The following is a 7648-nucleotide window of genomic DNA, read 5'->3' as shown; positions in this document are numbered from 1 at the left end:
GCTGAGAGGGATTACATTAATTGAGGGTCTACTAAAGAATATACAGGATCGGGGTGCCTGGGTGGCTTAGTCGATTAAGCATCCAACTCTTGATTTCAGCTCAGGTCATGATCTCATGGTTCGTGAGTTCAAGCCCCACATCAGGCTCCGCATGGACAGTGCAGAACCTGCTTAGGATTTTCTGTCTCTCCCTGTCTCTCTGCCCCTCCCCCCTCTCTTAAACTTAAAAAAAAAAAAAAAAAAAGAATATATAGAGTCAACCATCCATTCTCCCTGAATGGTGGTCTTCAAAGGTGGGGCATGCGCACCCCAGAAGGAATGTAAGAAGATACACTACGTAAAGAGGTCAATCCCAACAAAAGGATATAACAATTGAACTATTTGTGCATCTAAAACAGAAGCACCTAAATATATAAAGCAAATACTAACAGACATGAAGGGATAAATGGACAGAAATACAATAGTAGTGGATTTTAATACCCCAAATCTCATCACTGGGTGGATCATAAAGACAGATATTCAATAAGGAAACTGTAGATCTGAACAACAGACATTTGTTGTTAGGTACATTTGAATATACCTAACAGACATATATAGAACATTCTATCCGACAACAGCAAAATACACATCTGTCTCAAGTGCACATGCACCATAATGAAATATCACCTTACATCTGTCAAAATAGCTATTACCTAAAAGGCAAGAAATTACAAATTTTGGTAAGGATGTAGAAAAAAGTGCAGCATTGGTGGGAATATAAACTGGTGCAACCACCATAGAAAACAATATGGAGGCTCCTCAAAACATGAAAAACAGAACTACTACATGATCCAATAATTCCCCTTCTGGGTGTCTACCCAAAGAAAACAAAAACAAAACTAATTGGAAAAGATATATGTACCCCTATGTTCACTGCAGCATTATTTGCAATTAGCAAATAGCAGGGATATGGAAACAACCTAAGTGTCCATCAACAGATGAATAAAGAGTGTGTGTGTGTGTGTGTGCGTGCACATGCATGCACATGCAATGGAATACTACTCAGCAATAAAAAAGCATAAAATCTGGCCGTTTGTGACAGCATTGACCTTGAGGTTTTTACATTAAATGAAATGAGTCAGAGAAAGACACTGTATGATTTTACTTAAATCTAAAAAACAAAACAAACAGAACAAAACAAAACCCCAACTCATCGATACAGTGAATAGATGGATGGTTGCCTGAGGGGAGAGCTGCTTGAGGGAGAGTGCAAAATGGGTGAAGGAGATCAAGAAGGACAAACTCCCAGTTTTAAAATAAGTCATGTAATGTACATGTAATATAAGTACATGTAATGTACAAAATGGGCAATACAGGCAATAATATTGTATTAACTTGTATGTCATGGATGATAACTAGAATTATTGATGTGATCACTTTGCAATGTATACAAAGGTCAAATCATGATGTTGTACACCTGAAACTAATAATATTGTACATCAATTACAATTCAATAAAAATAACTAAATAAATAATGGTATGGAAAAAAGTCAAGACAAAATACTATTTGTAAGCAATGAAAATTTAAAAATTTACGTACAAAAAAGATACAGTAAGATGTGGGAAGAGTGTATTAGGACTTCTATTTATATTCATATTCTATCTAAAAACAAAAATTACTCTTTATTAATATTTGCTATATCATTTGGCACTGGCACCTTCACTAGTCCTATATAACCTATAATATATGGTAATTCTTCCTTGACTGAGAGTGACATCAGACAGAGAGTGGCTCCATCTTGCACCATTCTCCATATACTGCAAAGTACTGTGCTTTACCTGAGCCCAGTTAAATTAATTACAGATCATAGTACTTAATTTAAACTAAATCCTCACAAAACAGCCAAATGGCTTATAAAGATTCTTATAAAAAAAAAAAAAAAACCCACAGATTAAAGACTAGGAATATAAGCACAAGTGAATAATACCAGAGTTAACACCTCATTGGTTAGTGTGAGCCCACCAGCCAAAACACAAAGTAAAAAAAAAAAAAAAGACCTAAACAAATCCAACAAGTTGTCTCAAACCCTGAAATTACCAAGACTATTTGAAATACAGACTTATGCACATTATTGTTAAAAATTAGCCTCAGTGACACCTGGGTGGCTCAGTTGATTAAGCATCCAACTCTTGATTTTGGCTCAGGTCATGATATCACAGTTGTGAGACTGAGCCCCATGATGGGTTCTGAGCTGACAGCACAGAGCCTACTTGGTATTCTCTCTCCCTCTCTCTCTGCCCCTCCCCCACTTGTGCATGCACTCACTCTTGCTCTCTCTCAAAATAAAGAAACTTTAAAAAAAAAAAAGGTACACTTTATTGATGTGGATATAGAGAAACATGCATTTTCATGCTATTGCTAAAACTGATAGAACTTCATCAGGAAGCAATTTAGAAATATCTATCAAAATTACTAATTCACATACCCTTTAACCCAGAAACTCTTCAGGGAATTTTCTTACAGATCTATCCACAACGTACAAAAAATGACTACTTGGAAATTACTTAAATGTCCATTAACCTAGGACTGGTTAAAAAAATTAAGGTACATGTATATACCTCGATTCTATTCTGAGCTGTTCTGAAGGGGTATGATTTCCAAGACCCACTGTGAAGGGAGGAAAACAAGATGCAGAGCAGTGTTTGTTGTATGCTCCCATCTGTGGGAAAAAACTGGAAAGGGAATAGCATAAAGAGATAAAATACATAATTCCTTATATGAGTATAAGCAGAAAAAGTACATAAAATTCTGATACTCTGTCACAGGTAAATAACTTTATACCAATAACTTCGAGAAATTAGACAAATTGGGCACATTTTTTTGTGTCCAAAACTGAGCTCTTGATTGTACCTGCTCTACCAAGAGTCTTCCCCATCTCAGTACATGGAAGCTCCAACTTTCTAATCGCTGAGGTTATTTCTCCCATCCTATCTATCAGCAAATCATGTTACCTATACCTTCAAAAGACTATGGACTAGTCTAAACATGTGTCATGACTGTGGTGGTGGTTAAACGAGTCTAGATACATGTTAAAATTTGTAGACCTGTACACATACACAAAAAGTAAATTTTACTCTGTTAATTTAAAAATGATTTTTGGGGCACCTGGGTGGCTCAGTTGGTTGAGCGTCTGACTTCGGCTCAGGTCACGATCTCATGGTTTGTGGTTCGAGGCCCACATCGGGCTCTGGGCTGACAGCTCAGAGCCTAGAGCCTGCTTCTGATTCCGTGTCTCCCTCTCTCTCTGGCCCTCCCCTGCTCATGCTCTGTCTCACTCTCTCAAAAATAAACATTAAAAATACATACATACATACATACATAAATAAATATAATTTTGGGGGGGCTCCTGGGTGGCTTAGTTGGTTGGGCATCTGACTCTGGCTCAGGTCATGATCTCACGGTTTCATGGGTTTGAGCCCTGCGTCAGGCTCTGTGCTGACAGCTCGGAGCCTGGAGCCTGCTTCGGATTCTGTGTCTCCATCTTTCTCTGCCCCTCCCCTGCTTATGCTCTCTCTCAAAAATAAATAAATTTTAAAAAATAAATATATTTAAAAAAATAAAAGCGAAAATAATTTTTTGGTGGTTCAGTGCTTAATTTTGGCCCAGGGTCATGATCTTGCAGTTGTGGGATTGAGTCCCATGTTGGGCTCCGTGCTGAGCATGGAGCCCATTTGGGATTCTCTCTCTCTCTCTCTCTCAAAGTAAATAAACTTTAAAAAAATTTTTTTAATTACATCTTAAATTAAATACATTTTTTTAATATAAAAGAAACCCAAAATCCAACCATTCTCACCACCATCTCTTATCTGTAGGATATTACTACAATACCCTAACTGGTCTCCCTAGTTCTCTTTTGCTTCCTACAGTAGCCAGTATGATCCTATTAAAACCTAAACCAGACATCACCCTTCTGCTCAAATTCCTCCAATGGCTCCCTGTTTCACTTAGAGAAAAAGCCAAAGTCCTTATGACATGCTATGAAGCCCAATGACAATTGGATATCCTATTTCTTGAGACTTCATTTCCTACGACTCTCCTGATTTCTCAGTCCATCACACCAGCGCTCTTGACCTCCCTGGACTACAGTAGGTGCTTCTAGCTAGTGGTCTTTGCCAATTCCTCTGCCTGAAACATTCTCCTCCTTGATATCCACTGACTAACACTCTCATCTCCTTCAAGTCTTGCTCAAATCTCACCTCTGTGAGGATTATTCTGACCACCTTACTTAATATTTAATAATGCAACTTGCCCCCCTTTTCCTCCATACCTCCCGAATCTGTTCTGATTACTCTTTACCCTGCTCAATTTTTTTTCTTTTTCCCAAAGCAAGTAGCATCTTTTAATATAATTTACTTATTTAGTGTGTTTATTGTTTTTTTCTATATCCCTACCACCAGAATATAAACTCCATGAAGGCAGGGATCTTCCATCTGTTTTACTCAGTGATATATTCCAAGTATCTAGAAAATGCCTGCACAGATTAGGTTTTCAACAAATATTTAATTGTTTCAAAAGTTGAAAGAACACTGAATGAATGAATAAAAAAAATAAATAAACAAAAGTACAAACAAACACACATGAATGGTTGCCTTTCTATTTTTTTAAATCTATTTATTTGAATTCAAGTTAGTTAGTATACAGTGTAGGGTTGCCTTTCTAATTAAAGAACATTCAAATAGAGACCTGAAGGAAAGGAGAGCACAAAGCAACCATATGGGACAAAACGATTTCAGGTGAAAGAAAGAGCAAGTGCAAATGCCCTGAGGCAGGTGCATGCTTGGAGCATTCAAGTAACCACTGAGGAAAGAAAAGAAACAAGGAGTACAGGTACACGGAGCAAGTGAGGAGGGGAATAGTAGGTGATGAGGGCACTGAGGTTAATAGGAGGCCAGTTCACAAGGGTTGAAGCCTACAGCCTACAGCGCAACCTGTGGCTTATACTTGGAGTGAGATGAAAAAGCAGCCACTGGGAAGTTTCTGATCAGACTTACACGCTACTTCAAAAGCTTCCCATAAAGAAGACCCTGGTGGAGATGGACTTACAAGCACATTCCATAAGACACCAAAGGAACTAAAAGTACTAATTTTAAACTCTCCCCCCGCCAAAAAACAAAAACAAAAAAACAAAACAAAAAAAAAACCAGTAAATGGGAGAAAACCCTTCAATTAACTTTATGTGGCTAATAAAACATTGAAAACAAAAACAAACAAATAAAACAGTTTGAGAAAGAAAAGTACATCTTAATCTCTGAACAAATTTTAAGTCCTGGACAAAATACTGGCAAACCAAATTTAGACAGGTATGTTAATAATACTAGCTAACATTTACTTAGCACTACTCTAAATACTGTGCATGGCTTAACTCATTTAACCCTAACCACCCTATACCGTAAAAACTATCATTCTACCCATTTTATAGGGGAAGAAACTAAGGTTCAGAAAGGCAAAGTAACTTGCCAAATTCTGGCCACAGACAGAAAGCAGAGATCCTGGATTTTAGTAATACCAATGAGATTCTGATTTCATTGCTCTGGGGGCTGGACCCAATATATTTTAAAGCAGCCAAGTGAGGCTAATGTGCAGCCAGTGTTGTGAACCACCGTTCTACATCCAGTATCTAAGGCTTCCCCCACCCTGAGAGAAATTACATGGACAAAGCTAAGGCAGATGTTTTAGTCAAGATTTAAATATGAAACAAAAAGCAGAGGTGAGAAAACATGATTTATAAGATCCTTTCCAACAGTGCAATTCTATGATTATGTGTCCCCACACTTTCTAGAATTCTAAAAGGTGTAAGATTTCATGCTACACCACCTAACAGATCCAATTCCAGTTCATCTTTGGAGAAATTTGTCTGTCAGTTTATTTCTCTGTCATGGAATGCCCAAAAAAAGAGTGTAGTAAAATATACTAGTAGCTTATAATACTAAAATTATTTTCAGAGCGAGAAACATAGCTCTGCTTTACAGAAAAGAGTAGCAAAAAGTGAATAATTGAAGAGGCCAACCTAATATTTTTCTAAAAAAGCATAACTGGAAAATTGTTGCTGAACTGCCCAAAGACCAGCCTCCTTCCCACTCTACTTCTGTTAAAGCAAGCTGAGGCTACGAAGCGATCCTAACACTACTCTCTCCCGTATCCTGCTGTTGACACAGTAGGGTGTGGCTCTCTGTAGTCAGAACTGTGGCCACAGTGAGCGAGTTCAGCCAAAGCAACAACTGCTACCCTGCGAAGCTTAGCGGGGGCTTCTTGAGAGGGGATGGGAGGAAATACAGGCTGTCTTGGCTACCCCACCCAGCCCCAGGAAGCTGGCCTCCAGCCTCCTGCCTCATCCATCTCTCCTTCCCAAGAAGAAGCATATGCACACAGTTCCCCAAAGCAGTGGTAACAGCTATGTCGACCTAACTTCCATTTGACTCTGCAGAATTAGAACTCCTAGCCTTCGAGGAGTTGAAACTACTACAATTCCATTTCTAATTTTGGCATAGATTTTAAAGGTTTTTCTGGGAGAAGGGGATATAGGAAATAACTATTAAGTAAATTTAAAAATTGAATATTGAACTCAGTGCCTTTAAACTTGTTCTATAGGGCAAGCAATGAGCCAACTGGGATTACCACTTTCAATTCAGTGTACTGTGTCCCCAAAATGCGAGTTGATTTAGGTAGTCTCCCTGCCTAAAGGGTGCTAGAGACCCAGTGGTCCAGCCACATAAAATATCCGACCATCTTCCCCCATGCTTCTCCTATCCTCTGTCTTTGCTCATACTGTCTACTCTACCAAACATGCTCTCTCCCACATCCCTTTCTGAAGCACTTCTACCCCTTATGAAAGCCTTGCTCAAACCTCACTTCCTCTAACATGTTCTCCCAAACCCCTCACCCATTCCTGTATCTCATTCATTTATATCTCTGTAATAATATGGCATCCCTGACCCTTTGTCCTTTTTAGATAACCTTGTATCTGTCTCCAACAAGAAATCAGGCCCTGGTGGACAATGAACAAGTTTCACAGATTCTTGTTCATGCCTTCCAGTATCTTATACAAAGAAGACCTTCAGGAAATATTTGTTCAACAGAACTGAATTCAAGTCACACACAGGGAAGTTGCCCTGTTGGTCTGATCCTGGTTTGCCAGGGATACAAAATGGTGTTCTTTCTTCCTCTTTACATATCTTCTTGTGTTAGCTTGCTTTGAATGTTAAATCTTTAAAATGAATTTTACTGTTTCCTTGGTATATATGGTTTTGAGAGGTTTTTTACATTGAATTTAAGTCACAAACATAAAATTCACCCTTTAAAAGTGTACAATTCAGTGATTTTTAGTTTTTATATTCATAAAGTTGTGCAATCATTACCACCATATAATTCCAGGATGTTCTCATCACCCCCAAAATAAACCCTGTATTCATTAAGGGTTACTCCCCACTGCCACTCCATCCCCAAGCCCCACAACCACAAATCTTTCTGTCTCTGATATATATGATTTTAACAAAGCCTACAGCACTCTTAACTATGGTTTTATTAAACCTTAAAGCCAAATGTTACCTTCAAAAAGAAGCAGTTTCTTATTTTATCAGAACCCAACAGAAAAATGTGATTTAACACAGT

The sequence above is a fragment of the Panthera uncia genome, unplaced genomic scaffold (genome assembly GCF_023721935.1).
Source record: "Panthera uncia isolate 11264 unplaced genomic scaffold, Puncia_PCG_1.0 HiC_scaffold_1396, whole genome shotgun sequence".
NCBI classification, from domain to species: domain Eukaryota; kingdom Metazoa; phylum Chordata; class Mammalia; order Carnivora; family Felidae; genus Panthera; species Panthera uncia.
This window is presented reverse-complemented; position numbering follows the sequence as displayed.